This window comes from Budorcas taxicolor, chromosome 19 (genome assembly GCF_023091745.1).
Source record: "Budorcas taxicolor isolate Tak-1 chromosome 19, Takin1.1, whole genome shotgun sequence".
Taxonomy (NCBI): Eukaryota; Metazoa; Chordata; class Mammalia; order Artiodactyla; family Bovidae; genus Budorcas; species Budorcas taxicolor.
Window position 1 is genome coordinate 16961504 of NC_068928.1, and position 21994 is coordinate 16983497.

Genomic DNA, 21994 nt, shown 5'->3' on the forward strand with positions numbered 1-21994 from the left:
TCTCTGGGGTCGCACAGAGTCGGACACGACTGAAGCGACTTAGCAGCAGCAGCAGTCTATCTCTTGGGGCTTCCCAGATGGCTTGGAGGTAAAGAATCCATCTGACAAAGCAGGAGATATGGGTCTGATCCCTGGGTTGGAAAGATCCCCTGGAGAAGGTAATGGCAACCCACTCCTGTATTCTGCCTGAAAAATCCCATGGACAGAGGAACCTGGTGGGCTGCAGTCCATGGGGTCGGAAAGAGTCAGACACGGCTGAGCCGCTGAACAACAAGCCTGCCTCCTGCTCACTGTTACTTTCACTCTCCAGCCGTGCTATAGATAAAGAAACGGAGGCTCAGAGGGGTGAAGTGATAGGCTGCTACCTCACTCTTGTCCTCACCCTATCACCCCAGCGCTCCCCACCCCACCCGCCAGCTTTCTACGCAGGACTCGGACCTGCATCCCTGCAGGGGACAGCTCCCTCCAGGTGACTTACAGCGTGTGTTCTAATGCCGAGGTGGCGATGTCTACTCCCATCTGTGCGTCATGCCGCCGGGAGCCCTGCGAGGTGTCAGTGCGTTCCAAATAGCCTCCTGAATCATATTTGTTGTCTTAAAATATTTATATCCAACCCCTTCCCACCTGCCAGGACTGGATTTTAGCCTCAGTTCCTTGCGCTCTCCAGCCCAAACAAAGGAGCACTCTTATCACTGGAATTGTTTGTGGCCTCAGGCACTACCACCAAGGATGACGGTATCTCCTAATCAGACAGAAGCATAAGCGGGATGAATGGGGCCACGACCCAGGGAAGCAAAGGCCTCCTCGCACTTGGAGCTTATTGCTTCTGACATGGGCCCGTTGTTTCCACCAAGAGGGGCCATTTGCAATTCTATTTATTCCCTTCAGCGAACTCCATGCTCCTGCATGGGCTTTGGGGAGGCCCTGGCAGAGAGCTCCAGGGATGCCCTGTGGGCCCCACCATATGTTTTTACCTTTCTCCATGGATGGAAAGAACTGGAGCATCTCTTGCTGTGGCTAACACTGACATTCTTCTTCCATCAGTGATAATCATCGTCCTCATCTCGTGCGCTTTTAAGCAAGCAGCATAGCCTAGTGGAAAGAGCACAGATTTAAAGTCAGAATTTGTATCTGAGGTCTACCTCTCAATAGCTCTGTGACCTCGATTTCATTATTTAACCTTCTCCAAGTACCAGTTTCCCCATCTGTAAAATAAGGATGAGGAAGGAATTATGGTAAAGAAATAATAAAATGAGATGCTAGTGCTGCTTGTAACTTTCCGGGAACATCCGTCCTGCGCCTCACTGCCTCCTAATCCCTTTGAAATACGTAAAGTGCCCAGCAAGAGCCTGGCACAGGGCAGGTGTGCTGTTTGAGGGGTGAGGCAGAGCATATGTAAGCGCCACATTTTTACAAAAGAGGAAACCGAGGCTTAGACAAATCCAGTGACTGCCCATCCTCACGCAGCAGGTAAGGACCAGGACCCCCGCCTGGGAAGACTGGCCACACGTGCGGGACTCTCTCCCTTCATCCCCAGAGAGGACATCCCTGCCCGAGGAAAGCAGTGTGGCTAAAAAGGTGTGTGGGTAGGCGACACCCGGACCGTGCTTTCTCTCCTTAGGCACCTGAAATTGGGCAGCTGGGAGTCCCAGACAGGGCACCACACCCCAGTGCCCCACATGCGATCAGGGCAGCCTCCTCCTCTCCAAAATATTGCTTCATCTCATGGATTACAATAGGTATTTAAATACCTATAGCATGGCCATCATTTGTGATTTGTTATCCTATCCAATAAGATTTTGGCAGGATTCGTATCATGTGTCTTCCTCCAATCCCTCGTCCATTCCAGACCATTCCAGATCTGCAAGTCTGCTCACTGTGTCCCAGAAGTGAGGTGAGGGCAGCCATCCTCGAGGTATAGTGTAGGGTCAGACAGCTGGGCTAGAACTATGACCCTCCTTCCTCCTAGCTATATGACCTTGGGCAAGTCATTTGATTTTCTGATCTTCAGTTCCCCCTTCTGTACAGTAAAGATGATCACAGGTGTTCTCTGACCAAAAAAAATATCTTTTAATGATTGGATTATAAATCTGTCTACTCTGACAGCCTGCAAACCTTGAGGACAGGGTTCATTTCTTAATGTTAAAAAAAAAAAAAAGCTGAAGACCAGTCAGTTACCTTTAACTGTAGTGGATTGAAAAAAACCTTAAATACTGTAAGACATCAACCCAACCACCATCATGATCATCGCTGGCAATAACAGTCATAATCTTACAAGGTTTTTGGCACAGGGCTTTTCCGTCCATACTCTACTTAATCCTGAAAGTGACTCTTTCCTACATGATTGTCCCCATTTTACAGTAAGAACACTGAGGTCTAGAGAGGGTAGAGGAATGTCCCAAGGTCACACAGATACTAGGTAACAAAGCTACACTTATACCTGTATCTCTATGATTCTAAACAGGCTCTCTGAGTTTTTCTCCCCCACATTCCCATCATCTGGCACTTTTTATCCTGTGCAGAGGCTGCCTTGTGCCAACTGCCTATGCTCAGGAAGGTTGAGGATGAGGCTGACATCTCACTTTTTAAATTTCCTTTCCATTTTAATAAGTAATATGTCACAACGCAGGCAAGCTGGCTGAATAATAATTTGTCGAGCCCAGAATCCGACTTCGCTTGTTCCCACACTCGTCTTCCTACCTCCCGCCTCTCTTGCTCAGTCCGGTCTTCACACATCCCGCTGAGCTCCAGATATTTCTGCCTGGGTGCTGTCATTGTTCCCGGAGAAGTGGCAAACAGTAGCTTTTTGTCTTTCCCCAAACTTCTCTGCTCAGCCTACTGTGATCAGCTTTGCAGCTTGGTGTGTGGATGGGGAGAAAGCTGACAGTCCTCAGGAAGCCCGCTGAGACATCCCAGAAGCTCGACTTCACCCCATATACTACCCTAGAACCTGGCCCCCTTTGACCTTGGTCTTGGTTTTACAGAATGTAATAGGTTGAGCTGCGGTATTAGAAGTTAGCAGTGGGAGTTCCCAAGTAACAGATTTGTGCTGCAATCTGGAAACTTTAAGGCTTAAGTTTGTACATAAAAAATATGTTCTCTACTTACCAGTGCTATAAATCTAAATTTTCATATATAGATTCCCCAAAACAAAAACTATTTTAGAAAAACGCTGCATACGGAACAGGTGCTGTATTTTTTCCCACGTAATAGTCATCATCATTGCAGCTGGCACTCACACAGACCTTTTCAGCTTGGTGGAGAATTTCACATCTATCCTCTCATTTGTTTGTTGCAGCCATTCTGTGAGAGTAACAAGGGCAAGTATCAATAAACACATTGTTTGGAAGAGGAAACCAAGGCATGAGCAACAAAATGGGAAAACGCAAGGGGAGGAAGGGCTGATTCGGACTCTAGAAATCAAAAATAGCTTCATGGTTAAGTCGGCTTTGGGCTTCTCAGTTGGTGCTAGTGATAAAGAACCCACCTGCCAATGCAGGAGATAGAAGAGACACCAGTTCGATCCCTGGGTGGGGAAGATCCCCTGGAGGAGGGCAGAGCGACCCACACCAGTATTCTTACCTGGAGAATCCCCATGGAGAGGTGCCTGGTGGGCTACAGTCCACAGGGTCACAAAGAATCGGACACGATTGAAGTGACTTAGCACACACTTACGCACAGTTGGCTTTAGAGTCTTGACAAATGAGGAATGTGCAGAGAAGTGGAAGCAATAATTCCAGCTTTATGGACCAGCAAAAGCAAAAGTCAGGAGGCTTGAGAATGTTGTGGTATGCCTGCGATCTGAATAGACTCTCTGTCACAGAGCGTCTTAACTAGCATCCTCCACCTGCCAACACGCTTATTTTCTATTGCCTTAGGGTAGGATCCCCAGAAGCAGATTGTGAGACAGGGATTCATGTGAAAGTGATTTATTTCAAAAAAAAAGAAAAAGAAAGTGATTTATTAGGAAGTATTCCCAGGAAAAATCAATAGGGAAACCTTGAAGATGACTAAGCCAAGCAAGGCAACCAAAGTCCCTGAGAAGGAAACTTCACTCAGTCCCGGGCAGGCGGTGGGTGGTTCTGGAAAACAGCATAGACCAGTGAGACTCCAAGCATGGTCTGGGGCCAATAGCATCACCTATCACCAAGGAACTTGTCGGAAATGCAGAGTCTCAGCCCTGGCACAGAGTCTCTGCATCGGATCTCCAGGTCTTGTGGAGACCCTCTCTACAAGAGAGGATCACACCTGGTCTAGATCACACCTCAGAGCTGATCCATGAGCACACAAGGGAGCCAGAGTATTTACACACCCTGCGTCTCTGTCACTGGTTAAGGGCTGCTCTTCAAGGAGATGTAAATTCCCAGGTCCCTCCAGCTTCCACGTAGTGGATGCAGATTCAACAGGCAGAGGAGAGCCTATGGACAGAGGCTAGCAGTTGGGACTGAAAGTGGACCCAGCCAGGAGCCACATGCAGGAAAGTGAAGGCTCCAGGAGCTGTATGAGTGCAGCTCTGTAGGGTCTGGTCACACCAGTAGCCCAGGGCAAGCACAGATTCAGGACAACATCTTTAGCCCCGCACCTGTGGGCACAAAGTCACTCAGTCAGGGGGGAAGAAGAGTGTTAGAGTGTTGCAAACTATCCAAAATGGGACCCACTGCAAACTAAGTCGCTCATCTCCAGATTCATCCTGGGGAAAGTTTTATTAACAAAGGGTTCTAAGCAGAGTTAAGTAGGGTTTCCTCTCATTGAATGAGAAGATAAAACATCTTTGTAATTAGAGCATTAACATGTAAATGCACTTTCCAGTGAGTTAGCTCTTTCAAGTAGGTTAAGCAGTTCCCTGAAAACCAGAGTGAACTCTCCAGTTGGTCAGCAAATTCCTGCCCTGTAGGCCACTGTGGTGAGCAGTGCTTCTTGAACAAGGGCCAATTCAGAACAAATGAAAAATACCCAATGTGCATGGGTTTTTTTCCATTCAGTCCAGAAATAGCTATAGTGAATCCCATGCCCCCACCAAAAAAATGTGTCTTATTAAATTTTAATTTATCTGCTTTATTGTCTAGGACCATGTCAATTAGAAAATTGGGCACTGCTTTTTAACCTGTAAAATATTAATATCTATGTATTTATGAGAAATAGCCCCAGAGGCAGCCTTCCAGTTCTTGCCTCTAGAAATCAAATCACACACCGTATCATCACAGAGCTGGATGGAGCATGGATTTGCTGTACCGTAAGAGTCAGAGTCAGCAGTGGCCACAGGACTGGAAAAGGTCAGTTTTCATTCCAATCCCAAAGAAAGGCAATGCCAAAGAATGCTCAAACTACCACACAATTGAACTCATCTCACACGCTAGTCAAATAATGCTCAAAATTCTCCAAGCCAAGCTTCAGCAATATGTGAACCATGAACTTCCAGATGTTCAAGCTGGTTTTAGAAAAGGCAGAGGAACCAGAGATCAAATTGCCAACATCCGCTGGATCATCAAAAAAGCAAGAGTTCCAGAAAAACATCTATTTCTGCTTTATTGACGATGCCAAAGCCTTTGACTGTGTGGATCACAAGAAACAGTGGAAAATTCTTCAAGAGATGGGAATACCAGACCACCTGACCTGCCTCTTGAGAAACCTGTATTATATGCAGGTCAGGAAGCAACAGTTAGAACTGGACATGGAACAACAGACTGGTTCCAAATAGGAAAAGGAATACGTCAAGGCTGTATATTGTCACCCTGCTTATTTAACTTCTATGCAGAGTACATCATGAGAAACGCTGGGCTGGAAGAAGCACAAGCTGGAATCAAGATTGCTGGGAGAAATATCAATAACCTCAGATATGCAGATGACACCACCCTTATGGCAGAAAGTGAAGAGGAACTCAAAAGCCTCTTGATGAAAGTGAAAGAGGAGAGTGAAAAAGTTGGCTTAAAGCTCAACATTCAGAAAACGAAGATCATGGCATCTGGTCCCATCACTTCATGGGAAATAGATGGGGAAACAGTGGAAATAGTGTCAGACTTTATTTTGAGGGGCTGCAATATCACTGCAGATGGTGACTGCAGCCATGAAATTAAAAGACGCTTACTCCTGGAAGGAAAGTTATGACCAACCTAGATAACATATTGAAAAGCAGAGATGTTACTTTGCTGACTAAGGTCCGCCTAGTCAAGGCTATGGTTTTTCCGGTGGTCATGTATGGATGCGAGAGTTGGACTGTGAGGAAAGCTGAGGGCCGAAGAATTGATGCTTTTGAACTGTGGTGTTGGAGAAGACTCTTGAGAGTCCCTTGACTGCAAGGAGATCCAACCAGTTCATCCTAAACGAGATCAGCCCTGGGTGTTCATTGGAAGGACTGATGCTGAAGCTGAAACTCCAGTACTTTGGCCACCTCATGAGAAGAGTTGACTCATTGGAAAAGACCCTGATGCTGGGAGGGATTGGAGGCAGGCGGAGAAGGGGACGACAGAGGATGAGATGGCTGGATGGCATCACCGACTCGATGGACATGAGTCTGAGTGAACTCCGGGAGTTGGTGATGGACAGGGAGGCCTGGCGTGCTGCAGTACATGGGGTCGCAAAGAGTCGGACACGACTGAGCGACTGAACTGAGCTGAACTGAAGAGTCAGAGGGACTCGGAGGTGAAGGTCTAGGAGCAGCGGCATGTCTCTGTTCCCTGCCCACCCGAGAGACCCCAGGGCATGTGGGTGGTCCTCAGTGAATGTCATCTTAGTAACGGAGCAAACCCATCTCTTGTCCCCACTTATAGCTTCATCTTTCATAGATATATCTAAATACAATTTTAAATCTGTGAATTAATGTGACCTATGATGTGTCTTTATTAAGAAGAAGGGGAAGGGGAGGAGAAGGGGTAGGAGGAGGAGGAATAGAAAGAAGAAGGAGGAGGTGGAAGGTGGGGAGGGGAGAAGTGGAAGGAGAAGAGGAAGAAAAACAAGATGAAGAAAAGGAGACAGAGAGAAGGAAAAAGAGCTGTCTTTCACGGTGAGGAGAAAAATATCTTAGAGTGAGATCACTGCAGCGAACTCTGGGATTAATTCCTCAATATGCAAGCCCCCTCTTCAATCAAAGGTTCGGGAAAAGGCATGCAGCACCGTTCTGGCCAAAGAGATATAAGGAGTACTTTGCTGGGCAAGTGTTTTCTGTCTTACGAGGAACCTTTACGGCGTGTGTTTCTCCTTCCTGCAGATGTGAACAAGGACGTTAGGAACAGCGATCCTGAGCACAGGGAGACAGCCTGAGTTCTGCGAAAGCAGTGCTGTGAGCGGCAGCGTGGACGGAGTCCTTGGGGTGTTGCCCGTCCTAGCTCTAGGTGGCCGGCAGCCTCCCTTCCTCGCCTTCCTCCTCTCCGTGTGCCTTCTCCATCTCTACCTCCTTCTCCCCACCCCACCTCCTCTCCCCTCCCCTTTTGCCTTCCCCTTCCTCCTCTTAGCATCTTTTCCAACTTTATTGAGATACGATCACTGCACAGTAATATGCACATATTTAAAATGCTCAGCCTGATGAGTTTTGACAAAGACGCCTGAAACCCAACAACGCAATCAAGAAAACAAACATTTCCATCCCCTCACGTCTCTTTTGTGATCCATTTCCCTTCTTCCGTCTCCATCCGTAGGGAGCAATTGATCTGGTTTCTGTCACCCTCCTTTAATTTTAATTTTCTAGAATTTTATAGAAACGGAGGCTGACAATATGTTCTCTTCTTGTCTGACTTTAACCAGGCATAATAACTTTTAAACTTCTCCGTATTGTTGTATGGATCAACTAGACACACTTATTGGTTCTGGTAGCGTTTTTTGTTTTGTTTTGTTTTGTTTTTGCAAATTCCTTACACTCTCCCTTGTGGCTCAGCTGGTAAAGAATCTGCCCGCCATGCGGGAGACCTGGGTTCGATCCCTGGATAGGGAAGATCCCCTGGAGAAGGGAAGGGCTACCCACTCCAGTATTCTGGCCTAGAGAATTCCATGGACTGTATAGTCTATGGGGTCACAAAGAGTCGGACACGACTGAGTGACTTTCACTTTCACTACAATCTCCTACATGGATTATTGTTTTCTCTGTGACTAAAGCTGGTTTCACTTTTTCCTTTCCAGTTGATAGGCCTCTTGCTTCTTATCTCATTGCACGGGCTAGGACCGCCAATACAATGCTTAATAGAAGTGGCAAGAGCCCACATTCTTGTCTTCTGCTTGAGCTTTAGGGGAAAACCATTCACTCTTTCTCCATTATTATTAAAGTCTTCTGTACCCTTACTAATTTTCTGTCTACATACTGCATACATTATTAATAGAGTATTGATGCCCCCAGCTGTAACTATAGTTATGTCTATTTCTGCTTTCAATTCTATCTGTTTTTGCTTCATGTGTTTGGAAGCTCTGCCATTAAATGCATAAATATTCACTATTATTATTCACGTTTTGGTGCATGAACCCCTTTACCATTGAGAAGTGAACTTTTTTGTCCCTGATAATATTCTTTGCTCTGAGATTTTCTTTGTCTGGTAGTAAGAAAGCCACTCTAGTGTCTTTTTATTAGAATTAGCATGGTTTCCCCTTTTATATACTTTCATCTTTGTTTTTATGTTTAAAGTTGTGTTTGTGAACAGCATATAGTTGGGTGTTGCTTTTTTCATATCCAATCTGACCATCTCTGCGTTTAACTGAGACGTCGAGACCATTTGATTTAATCTGGTGTTTGACAGGGTTGGGTTTTCAGTCTATCAGCTTGCTATTTGTTGTCTATTTGCCCCATCTCGTCTTTGTTTTCTTTTCCTACTAGTCTGGTCTTCTTTTTGCTTAATCTTTTTTTTTTTTTTCCGTTCCGTGTTCCTCTCCTTTGTTGGCTTCCTAGTTCTGTCTCTTGGTTTACTATTTTTGGGGACTACTCTAGAACAGGGTTTCTCAACTCTGACACTATTAGGATTTGAGGTTAGATAATCGTTTGTCCTGTGCATCCTGGTGAAATCTTTAACAGTATCCCTAACCTCTGCTCGCTAGGTGCCAAGAACCCCTCCCTACATGGTGACAGATATCCCCAGGATAGGCGACCCTGGAACCACAACTCTAGAGTTACAGTATAAATCTTTAACATCACAGTCTATCTTCAAGTGACTATTTTTTCACTTCATACCGAATAAAAGAAGCTTACAAAAGTAAACTTACATCTTCCCCACCCCACCTTACGGCTATTTTTTCACATATTTTTCTGCTGCATGTGCTGTAAACCCCACAATACATCATTTCTTACATGTTAAATATCATCTTTCAAAGAGTTTTTAAATACGAATACTTTATATTTACTCACATATTCTTTATATAAATTCACATCTCCATCTGGTATCATTTTATTTTCTGCTCAAAGGACTTACTTTGCCGTTTCACTTGGTAGCTGTCTGCTAGCGATGAATTCTGTCACTGTTTGCATGTTTGAAAAAAAAAAAAAAAAACCTTTGGGTTTACCTTTGTTTCTGAAATACATTTCACTAGATCTAGAACTCTAGGTCAACGGTTATTTCCTTTCAGTACTTTAAAGATACCACTCCACTGTCTTCTGGCTTTCACTGTTTCTGAGACAGCTGCTTTTGTTCTTATATCTGTTTCTCTGCATACAATGCGTCTTTTTCTCTGACTTGAGATTTTTCTCTTTGCCACTGCTTTTCAGTAATTTGATAACAGTGTGCTTTGATGTGGTTTTCTGTGTTCCTTACATTTGCTGTTCGTTGATTGATTTACATCTATGGATTTATCATTTGCATCTATGGATTTATCATTTGCATCAAACTTTTTAAAAATTCTGGCCTTTCTTTCGTCAAGGGCTTCCCTAGTGGCTCAGCTGGTAAAGAATCCGCCTGCAATGCAGGAGACCTGGGTTGGGAAGATCCCCTGGAGAAGGGAAAGGTTACCCACTCCAGTATTCTGGCCTGGAGAATTCCATGGACTGTATAGTCCATGGGGTCACAGAGAGTCAGACACGACTGAGCAACTTTCACTTATTTCTCCAAGTATATTTTCTTTTCTCCCTTCCTCTATTACTCCAGTTCCATCAGTATGAGGTCATTTGATGCCATACCACAGTGCACTGATACTCCGATAGTTTTATTCTGTCTTCTCTCTATGTTTCATTCTGGATGGTGTCTATTGCTGTGTCATCAGGCTCAGTGATCTTTTCTTCTGTGCTACCTCATCTGCTGTGAATTCCACCAATATATTTTTCACTGAAGATATTATACTTTTCATCTCTACAATTTTGCTTTGAATCTTGCTGATATCATCCCTGTCTCTCCTTATCATGCTCAGTTTTCCCCTATATTTCTTGAACATGGTCTATACTTATATCAACTGCCTTAACGTCCTTGTCTACTACTCTGATCATCTTTTTTCATTTTGGGGTCTGTTTCATTGATTGGTTTTTCTCATTATTATGGACGGTAGACCTCTGTTTCTTTGTATGCCTTATCGGTTTTGATTGGGTGTTAGACATTATGAATTTTCTGCTGTTTGCTATGGGTTTTCAATTCCTTTAAATTTTGAGAGGCTTTGTTCTGGGATGCTGTCAAATCATTCAGAGACAATTTTAATGCTTTAGAACAGGGATCAGCCAACTATATTCTGCATGCAAAATCCAGCCCACTTTCTGTTTTTGTAAATGAAGTTTTAATGGATTACAGTCACCAGCTCCGTCCACTCATTTATTCATTTCTGTGTGGCTACTTTTGTATAAAAACAGACTTAAGTCACTGAGACAGAAACCATATGGCCCATAGAGCCTAAAATATTTACTATCTGGCCCTTTACAGAAAATGTTTGACAACCCCTGCTTCAGAGCTTGCTTTTGAGCTTTATTAGGTGGGTCAAGACAGCCTTAGTCTACGGCTGATTTGTCTCCACTACTGAAGAAATGTCCTTCTGAGGAGTCTGCTTGAAGCCTGGCATATCGCAGAGTTGTTGCACTCTGGCTAATAGAAACACGTAACGTTCCTGGCCCTGTTTGGTCTCTGGGGATTCTCTCAGCCTTGGTTGTTTCCTTATATGCAGGCACTCATCAGTTCTCACCGAAGACTCCAGGGAGACTTTCTGCACATCTCCAGAACTCTTTCTTCATACAATTTTATCCCTTAGATATTCTATCCCATGAATTCTAGGCATTTGAAACTCCTGAATTTTTCAACTTTGTCTCCTCAACTCAGGAAGGCTGCCAGCCTCTGTTAAGGTTATCCTTCTCTGTCCTACAGTCTAGAAACTCTCCTGGAAGTAGACAGGGCAACAGTGGGGCTCACTTTGTTGGTTGCCCTTCTCTTGGGGAGCACCATCCTGTGCTGACTGTTGTCCAGTGTCTGAAAACCATTCTAGGTTTTTATGCAAACTGAACAGTGTACTGTTTGAGTCAGACTGGGATAGTTTTTCTATGTGCAGCAACCCCCGGCCCCCACCACTGCTCTTCCTCAGTCATCCAAGAGGGTGGACGGGGTGCTGGTTTTATAGAGAATATATTATCCCTTCGAACCGTCAAGAGCCATGTCATGAAGGAGACGGTGAAACAAGCAAACAGAACTCAATCAAAAACTGAAAAACAACATACTGCCCTAGGAAGGAGATATTTCAAACTCACAGAGTCAATTTTTACAAATGCCACTGGGCAACATTACAGACAGGTGTGATCAGTTTGATTTCTGGTTAGACTTCTCTTATTATTCTTGCTTTGTTTTGCTTTAATAAGAGATTCCGGAGACGGTGCCAGAGGGTTGGAAATGAATAAATCTTGGAGGCAAATTTCTCACTTTTATTAATTCCACAAAAGGAGTGGTGGGGGGTGATTGCTTCTGAGATAGTTAATGAAGATTCCAGGTCTCATGAATTTAACACATTTGCTTACATTAAGCAGGTGCTAAATTTGATATAAATCTATACTACTTTCTGAGGGTAATTAGTGCTGGGAGCTTTATACTCTCTGAAATAGGACTGCCTTTCATTGTCTGACACTTACTGTTGAATTGGAACAAACCCAGCAAGGCCACAGATGACATAGGCCAATACTTAGGATTAGCAGGTCTGCTGGTGGTGCTGGGTACTTACCACAAAGAGGACAAAGATGGGTGGAATGCAGGGAGCTGTGTAAAAGGGTGGCGGGCAAGGGAAGGGAGTTGAGGGCGGACCTCGGGAGAAATTTCAGGCGTTAGTATTTACGCATATGTGGGGAATCTAGAAAAATGGTACAGATGAACCTTGCGGGGCAGGAAAAGAGATGCTGACGTAGAGAACAGACGTGTGTGCAGGGCAGAGGGCAGGGATGAACGGGGAGATTAGGACTGACGTATGTGCGTTGTGTGTGTAAAACAGATGCCTAGTGGGAGCCTGCTGCACGGCACGGGGAACTCAGCTCTGTGCTCTGTGGTGACCTGGCTAGGTGCGATGGGGTGGGGTGGGAGGGAGGTCCAAGAGGGAAGGGATATAGGTATGCATGCTCACGGGTGTGCCCAGTCATGCCCGACTCTCTGCAACCTCATGGACTGTAGTCTGCCCTGTTCCTCTGTCCATGGAGTTTTCCAGGCAAGAATACCAGAGTGGGTTGCCATTTCCTCCTCCAGGGGACCCTCCTGACCCAGGGATTGAATCCACATTTATGTCTCCTGCGTTGGCAGATGGATTCCTTACCACACCGTGTGGGAAGCCCAGATATGTGTATTGCTGCTGCTACTGCTAAGTCGCTTCAGTCGTGTCCGACTCTGTGTGACCCCATGGACGGCAGCCCACCAGGCTCCCCCGTCCCTGGGATTCTCCAGGCAAGAACACTGGAGTGGGTTGCCATTTCCTTCTCCAATGCAGGAAAGTGAAAAGTGAAAGTGAAGTCGCTCAGTCGTGTCCGACTCTTAGCCACCCCATGGACTGCAGCCCACCAGGCTCCTCCATCCATGGGATTTTCCAGGCAAGAGTACTGGAGTGGGGTGCCATTGCCTTCTCCAAGATATGTGTATACATATAGCTAATTTGGGCTTCTTTGGTGGCTCAGAGGTAAAGAATCCGCCTACAGTGCAGCAGACTTGGAGTCAAGGTTCAATCCCTGGGCCGAGAAGATCCCCTGAAGGAGGAAATGGCAACCCACTCCGGTGATCTTGCCGGAAAATCCCAGGAGAGGAGAGGAGAGGAGAGAGAGAGGAGAGGAGAGAGAGAGGAGAGGAGAGAGAGAGGAGAGGAGAGAGAGAGGAGAGGAGAGGAGAGAGAGAGGAGCCTGGTGGGCTAGAGATTCTGGGGTCGCAAAGAGGTGGACATGACTGAGCGACTAAGCCACAGCAATGACAACCTATTCACTTTGTTATATAACATTGTAAAGCAACTCTACTCCCAATAAGAGCAACAACCACAAACGTAACAACAGCAACAAAAATTAAAAGGGGTCAGGAAAAGCAACAAGACACAAATGTCAGGATAACCAGGAGCAGGTAGGGGATTCGGGATGCTGATTACGAAAAAAGCAGAGGACCAGAAATCTGACACATTTGGAAATAGACCACAGGCCATGGGAGAAAGGTTCACAGAGACAGGTTAAAGGCATAAGACTAGGGAGTCTGTCCTTCTTTCCGAAGTCTCAGACAGCAGCATTTTAAGGAAATTTGGGGGCATTCATGACTTTCCCACTCCCAGCATATCTTTGCACAGGCTTTCTAGACTGGCATGTTCCAGGTGGAGAGATTTTACGATGGCTATGTAAGAGGAGATGTTGTTCAGTGTTAACATAATGGTTGATGAGGTATTGTGTTGGAGGCAGGACACCTTGCTTCTGCTTTTAAATCGTCTTGTCACTAAATAGCCAGGTAGACTTGGGCAAGTCACTTTAACCTCCTGATATTTTGGTTCCTCCTCTTTAGAGTAAAGGGGTTGGGTTGTATGGCTCAATTACAGCGAGAGATTCCTTTAACTCAGCACTGTGTAATATGCCAGTTACCATAGTCAACATTTCAGATACAAAGCTCAAATCCTCAAAATAGCCCTATGACACAGACATTATCGTTAGCATCTTTTTTTTTAATTGGAGTGTAGTTGATTTACAACGTTGTGTTAGCTTCAGGTGTACAGCAAAGTGATTCAGTTATACACATACATATGAACTTTGAACTTTCATCACTCAGTCATGTCTGACTCTGCAGCCCATGCACTGTAGCCCTCCAGGCTCCTCTGTCCATGGAATTCTCCAGGCAAGAATACTGGAGTGGGTAGCCATGCCCTTCTCCAACGGATCTTCCTGACCTAGGGATTGAACCCTGGTCTCCCACACTGTAGGCAGGTTCTTTCCATCGGAGCAAGCAGGGAAGCCCTACATGTACATATATTCATTCTCTTTTAGGTGCTTTGCTCATATAGGTTATCACAGAATATTGAATAGAGTTCTCTGTGCTATGCTGTAGGTCATTGTTGGTTATCTATCTTATATATAGCAGTGTGTATGTGTTCATCCCAGGCTTCTGACTTATCTCCTTTCACCTACCCATGTTTTCCCTTTGGCAACCAAAAGTTTGTTTTTGATGTCTGTAAGTCCATTTCTGTTTTGTAAATAAGTTCATTTGTTTTCTTTTCTTTTTAAATTTAACTTAGATTCAGCATATGAGTGATATTATATGATACTTGTCTTTCTCTGTCTCACTTACTTCCCTTAACATTTTATCATCTCAATTTGATGAAGAAATTGCAGCTCAGAATGTTTAAAGATGTGCCCAAAATTTACACAGCCAGGACTCCATGGCAGGTCTTGACTCCAAAACTGTAGGCTCCCTTCTATCTCTAACAAATGATAATAATTTTGCAAAGTACCAATGGCTTTCCATACTTTGGTGGCTCATAGTAAAGAATCCATCTGCCAGTGCAGGAGACAGGGGTTCAGTCCCTGGGCAGGGAAGATCCCCTGGAGAAGGAAACAGCAACCCACTCCAGTATTCTCATCTGGGAAATCCCATGGGCAGAGGAGCCTGGCAGGCGACCGTCCATGGGGTTGAAAAGAGTTGGACAGGACTTAGCAACTTATACAACAACAACAGCAACTGAATATATGTAGTTAAAATGCAAATGTTAAAATCTGATATAAGTCCCAGGAAAACAGATCAGGAGAGTGTGGATGGTGTCCTCTTGTTCCATCACTGCTCTAACCACGGCTTGATGAAGGGCCACTGATGGAAGATTATTAAGGATCCAATAAGTGCTTCCTAATCTGAGTCCCATTCGTTCAGACTTTGATATAAAAGCAGATCCGGTGTCTGTGGTCTTTTCTTTTCTTTTTTTTTTTTTTTAGTAAATCATTTGAAATTACCTCTACTTCTGAGAACTTTGGGTATCTCAGTAGGTATGGGAAATCCATTTAAAAATCAGTATCCTTTTTCTAAAAGTAAGAGCTTTCAAATTAAGCATTCCTTTCATGCATCAGCGACTTCTGAATCTTGCAATTAATTATTATAATGTTAAAGGCCTTTGGTGTTTATGATACACACTGCGTTCCACAGGCTTATTATGAATTGTAATTTTTTCATTAACTCCCTTCATATTCACTATTTGCACTCTATTATATCTTAGTTGATCATTTATATAACATTTGAAAGTAATAAAACTGTTTTTCATTAAAATCACTCTATGGTTATGACATTTCACTAAGGTTAATTTCAAAAAAATGTTTTGCAAAGGGTGAGGTGGGGGGTGGGAAGTAAAGGTTGGTTTCAGTAAAACCAGTTACTTTGAAAACCCACTACTTAGTGTGGTGGTCACGCTTTGAAGCGAAGAGTTCCCTGGTCCTCGTGTCCAGGCCTTGCTCTTATTAGCTGTGTGGCCTTGAGCATGTGAGTTTCACCTCTCTGAATGTCAATTTCTTTATCTGTAAAATAGGGATGATGAAAATAATAGCTTCGTGTTAATAAGCATTCTGAAACGTCTGAATGAAGGAATTGAAGAAGCAATGGAAATTCACCAGTACACTCATGGATCAAATGTGGACCACTACTCTCCATTAAGAAAAAAGTCAACGGAAAACTGTCACATTGATAAGAATGTTGCCAGAAACCTGGGCACGTTGGGAGGGAAGGAATTTATCGCTTCTGAAACAGTAGCCAGTCATCGTGTACTTCACACTTCGAAGAGCAAAAAGCTTGCAGTGGTTCCATTTACACCCAGAGGCTCAGGGGAGAATGATAAGGTTCTGAAGGAGATAATTTCCAAACTGCCGCTGTTTCCTTTGTCTCTGCCTATATTGATATTGTCGCGTCCATTATGATGGGAGAGCAGCTTCTTGAATCTCAAATATGCACTGAGCACAGGCAGGGAAGAGAGTGAGGGACTTAAAAAGGACAGTTTAAAATTACAGTCAGATAATTATATTCTCTCGTAATTCAGACAGCGATTTGCTTGACAGTGGTTCAGCCCAGTCTGGCACCTCCTGGCAACGTGGAGCTGGAAAAAGTTTCAAATCGCAGAACAAAAAATAATAACCACCACCAGCAGCAGAGGAAGGTACTTGGCAAAGCTTCAGGGCAGCATTTTCCTGCTTGTTACTACATTTGATTGTTAGAAGAATCCTGCTGGAGAAGCAGAGGAATCAAGGGCAGCTCTAGCTTTCCAGGTGCTCAGGTCAAAAACCCGGGCATCCTTTTTTTTTTTTTTTTTTTTTTTTTTCACAAAGCCCACATCCAACCCACCAGCAAATTCTATTGGCTGTTGCATCAAAATCTGCACAGAATCTGACCACTTCTCTACCACCACTGCCTCCCTACTCTGGGCATCCTCATCTCTTGCCTGGACCTTCCAGCTGTCTTCCTGTTTATGCCTTGGACCCACAATAGTCACTTCTTAACCCACTGGTCTCTCTGGACTCCTTTAAAGACACGAGGCACATGCTGTCACTTCTTCCCTCAAAACCCTCTATGAGCTTTCCATCTCATGTGAGTTGAACTTCGAAATCACTAGAAAGTTCTATACATTCTGTCACTGTCTCCACCTCAACCACACTGGCCTGCTTGCTATTCCAAGAACAGTCTCAGAGTCTGTTTCTTTCCTCTTTTCTTTTTTTGTAGTATTGCATCTCTAGCATCTAGAACTCTACTCAGTATTTGTCTAATATAATGATTTCTTAAAATGAGCTCTGGGTTCTTCCCTGGCCATCCAGTGGTTAAGACTTTGCCTTCCAATGCAGGGAGTATGGGTTCAATCCCTGGTCTGGGAGCTAAGCTTCCACATGCCTCAAGGCCAAAAATTCAAAACACAAGGCAGAAGTAATATTGCAACAAATTCAATAAAGACTTTTTAAATGGTCCACATTAAAAAAAAAACAAACTTAAAAAAAACAAGTTCTGAAAGACCACATGGGTTTGCATTTCAGACCCATTACTTACTCACTGTGTGACCCTGATTGGTCTCCTCATCTGTAAAATGGGCATCAGAGAGATACCTTTGTCATGAGTTGAGTCATATTCCAAAAGATATTTCCAAGTCCTACCCCCTGGTACCCACGAATATATGAAAATAGTCTTTGAAGATACGAATGAGCTAAGGATCTCAGCATGATGCTGAGGGTGCATCCTAAATCCAGTGGTTGGCATCCTTGAGAGGAAGGAAAGTAGGATGTGAGACCCAGGGGAGAGAGTTGTGGGGGCTGAGGAATGCTGGGAGCCATCAACAGCTGGAGGAGGTAAAGATGGATTCTCCCCATCTCCCTCCAAGGGAGCACAGCCCAGCCAACGGTGCGCCTGCTACGGCGGCTTCCCTGGGGGCTCAGTGGCAAAGAATCCACCTGCCAATGCAGGAGACACAGGTTCGATACCTGATCCAGGAGGCCCGCATGCTGAGAAGCAACTAAGCTCATGCATCACACCTACTGAGCCTGGGCTCTGGAGACCCGTAGCCAAGACTACTGAAGACCCTGTGCCCTGGAGCCATGGTCTGCAACATGAGAAGCCCCCACTGTGAAAAGCCTGCACATCTCAGCTAGAGAGTAGCCCCCACCCGCTGCAACTAGAGAAAAGCCTGAGCAGCAAGGAAGACCCAGCACAGCCAAAAATAAATATAAACGTTTTTTAATAAAAAATCAGCCAGCTAGATTTCAGATTTCTGGTCTCTGTAACTTTGAGACAATAAACTTGGGCTGATTTGTTACATCAGCTCCTAATACAATAGGGTCATTGAAAGGCAGTAATGATCTTATCTATATAAAGAGTGGTGTGGTAAAGTAGCTCTCTGAGTGTCAGCTATGAGTATTAGCCTTATTTTACAGACAATGGAACCAAAGTGCTGACAAAATAAATGACTTATCCAAGAGCTCACTGCTGCTGTGTGCTGGGTCAGGGGTCAGAATTCAGGTTCTGCTGGGTTGTCTGGCATTGTGATGCAGATGACCTCTGGCTACTGGTAATCCCAATGAAGTCTCTCTCTTTTTTTAGTTTTTTAAAATGATTTTATGTATTATTTTTGACCGCACTGGGTCTTCATGGCTGTGCAGGCTTTTCTAATTGTGATGGGAGGGCTTCTCACTGCGGTGGCTTCTCTTGTTGTACAGCACAGGCCCTAGGGCATGCTGGCTCAGTAGATGCGGCGCACGGGCTCAGTAGTTTTGGCTCCCGGGGTTTAGAGCTCAGGCTCAGTACTAGGGGCACACGGGCTTAGTTGCCCTGAGACATGTGGAATCTTCAGGGATCGAACTCATGTCTCCTGCATCAGCAGGTGGATTCTTTACCACTGAGCCCCAGTGAAGTCTCCTCCAGCTCCTAATAGTCTATGAATTGGCCAGATGCTTACCAACAAAGGGATCTGTCTTTTTTCCTCAGTCAACCAGCACTCCCCAAAGGGGCTCTGCATTGCTAAAGTATATCCAGACGTGAAACAGGGCACACCCTGGCAACCTCACAGTTTGCCCATAGAGACCAGAAGGAGCAGAGCATTTAGCCAATCAGACTTGCCTGGTAGGGGCCCCAGCTCCGCATGACCACGTGAGCCTGCAGGCTGGTAGCTTCACAAAACTCCCCACACATGGGCTCGGTAAATATGCCTGGATGTCATCTGGAGATGGGATTCTGGCCAGGAGTCAGGGGCTTCAAGAAGCATGGTTTCTAGGAGCTTCCCTACTGGTCCAGTGGCTAAGACCTGGCCTTCCAGTGCTCAGGGCATGGGTTCCATCCCTGGTCCAGGAATTAAGATTCCACATGCTGCAAGCCCAAAAACAACAAAAAGAAGCAATATTGTAACAAATTCAATAAAGACTTAAAAGAAGCACAGTTTCTAAACCTCACTGCTGCCGCTACTGCTGCTAAGTCACTTCAGTCGTGTCGGACTCTGTGCGACCCCATAGACGGCAGCCCACCAGGCTCCCCTGTCTCTGGGATTCTCCAGGCAAGAACACTGGAGTGGGTTGCCATTTCCTTCCCCCAGATAGCTGAATGAGTCCTCCGCATCATGGTTTCCAATAGAAATTTTCCCTGAAAAATCAACCAGCCTGAAATCACTGCCAAGGACTTGTGATTCCTGGACCAGTAGATGGAGAGGGAGGTAGAGGAATGAAGAGGGATTTCAAATGAAACCATTCCCTCCGCCCACTTGGCCGGCACCAGATCCCGGGAAGGGATGTTGAATTTCCTCAAGACGCACTGTCTTCGTTCAGAGCGTGCTGAGAACAGAGGGTCTAGCAGTGGGGAGGGTCCCAGCAGGAATGAATGCAGGGCAATGCTCCCCACCTCCCACCTGGTCACTGTCACTCAGACAGCGCTCCCCCTCCTCCTTTGTGAGACAGGGGATAGACAGGGGACTTCACTGAGCTCTGGCGGCTAACAATATAGCTAGCAAACTACCTTTGCAAGAGAAGTGCGCCTCGTTAGGGAGGAGGCAAACAAGGAAATCCAGGAAAGAGTTACAGATACACTGAGAATTGTTGCAGATTAGATATCTCTGAGGAAATCTATAATCAAGTCCTACTTTTTTTTTTTTTTTTTTTTTTTTTTTTGCTGTACCACGCAGCTTGTGGCATCGTAGTTCCTCAACCAGGGATCAAACCTGGGCCCTGGCAGTAAAAGTGCCAAGTCCTAACCACTGGACCATCAGGGAATACCCATCAATTCCTACTTTCATTCCACAAATACTCCCTGCATTCCTCCTATGGGAGAAGCAATCCAGACCCTAAGAAGGCCATGATGATACCTGCATCAGAGCCCCACCAAATGGAAAGAAAGAACCCATCAACAAATGCTTAAAGTGGATGTGACTTATGGTCAAAGTCAGAAGGGAAGGAGCTTCCGAGCAGAACTACCTCAGCAGCTGTTTGAACAAAGCATGAGTTTTAGCATCAGTTCAGTTTGGGTTTCAGCCTCTGGCTGCATTACCTATAAGCTTTGAAAACCCGTACAAGCTTCTCCACTTCGCAGCCTTCGTTTCTTCACCTGTAATACAGCACGGCTACCATCTCTGGGGCTGTAGAGAGGATGGTTTGCGATAACATATAATGTCGCTCAGACAGCGGCACATGGTAGAGATGCAACAAAAATCTGTTCTTTCCACTGGAGGGGGTCCAGAAAAGGCTTTCTAAAGAAGGAGCCATTTAGGCAGGATCCGAAGGAGGAGTACGCGCCTTGCCAGGTAGAGTGGGATGCTTTTCGAGGATGCTTTCCACAATATTGTGATTTCTGCCCAACTTTTCAGGAACCCATATGCCCACTGACTGACAGTAATTTTACAAAGCCGGACGTGTCTGTATTCTTTCGTGATCCAAAAAGAAAAACTCTTTTTATTTTTTGGTGCTTAACGGTTGTTTTGTGGTAGTTACAAAACGTCCTCTAACTGCCAGCTACGCATCCGCCAAAAATATCACCGGGGGCATTATATGTGCCAAGAAACTAAAAGGAAGGCAGGAACTGGTTTCCTTCCATTAAAGCGGAGCGAAGTCTTGGCAGGTGGAAAACTAGCACTGAGGCTGAAGAAGAGGTACCTGAGCTGACAGCTGCGCGCTGGGGTCCCCTGCCGCCCGCATGGGCGGCTGTGCACGAAGGCGCTGGTGCTTTGCGGACTGCGCTGGGCCGCAGGGACCCATTAGTATCCAAGCTGCCCGTGAGCTTCCATTTCTCATGCACTTGAAGTTCTGACCAAGGTGGGGAAAGAAATAAGAGAAAGCTCTCTCCCGGGGTTCGGGGCTGAGATCAGGGAAGCAACCTCGGTGGTGTCTCGGGCATGGCAATCCCAGGTGTCGGCTGTGGGCACTACTGCAAGGAGGCCAGAGTTCAGGGAAGCGCGGTCCACGGCGACAATGAGTGGATCTGCTCATTCGTGTTTGTGCGTGTGCAAAGCGCGCATGCGCGCACGCAGTCTCCCAGCCCTCCGCGGCGCTTTCCACTGCTGGGCTGTCTTCTTCCAGAGTGACCGCTGGAAACTCATCTCACCTTTAGTCGGTGGGGAGCATCAGAGAAGGAGACGGTGCCTGTCTGCCTGTCGTCCCAGGTCTCAGACTGGTCTCACTCTGCCTGGACTGCCCTCCCCCATCTCCTTTCCTGAACTTAAGGCTCAGTTCAGATGCCACCGCCTGGTGAACTGGACCGTAAGAACCAGAGAATAGGGATGATATGCTCTTATTCACCATCTGTCCCTGGTGCTCAGCGCAGCTCCTGACGCATGGTAGGTGCTCAGTAAAACTCATGTCAACTGAGTGACATGCCCAGTCTTCTCCAGTTCCTTTGTCCTGGTAAGGGTGGAACTTCTAATTTCTCAGCCCCATGTTTCATATCACATAATTGTTTCCATGCCTGTCTTCTCATCTAAACTAGGGACTCTTAACCGAGGGTCCACAGGCAAGTTTCGGGGAATTCAGACACGCTGAAATGTACACAGAATGTGTGTGTGTGTGTGTTTGTGCAAGCACACATGCATGCACCTAGGTTCATCTTTTTCTGGAGGGATGGTCCCAGCTCTGACCAGGTTCTCATGATTAGAATAAGGTTGGGAAACTAGACTAGTCTGCAGAGGCCTGGGCTCTGCCCAC

General features: G+C 45.5%; 1 protein-coding gene and 1 non-coding gene across 2 annotated transcripts in view; one reads left to right on the top strand and one right to left on the bottom strand.

Annotated features, from left to right (window-relative positions):
- Window positions 1–21994, top strand: part of ASIC2 (acid sensing ion channel subunit 2) — a 294455-nt gene that overhangs the window by 115045 nt on the left and 157416 nt on the right. The gene's annotated exons all lie outside the window — the stretch shown is intronic.
- Window positions 20002–20073, bottom strand: TRNAK-UUU (transfer RNA lysine (anticodon UUU)). The gene has a single exon. It is a non-coding gene; the product is annotated as a tRNA-Lys (tRNA).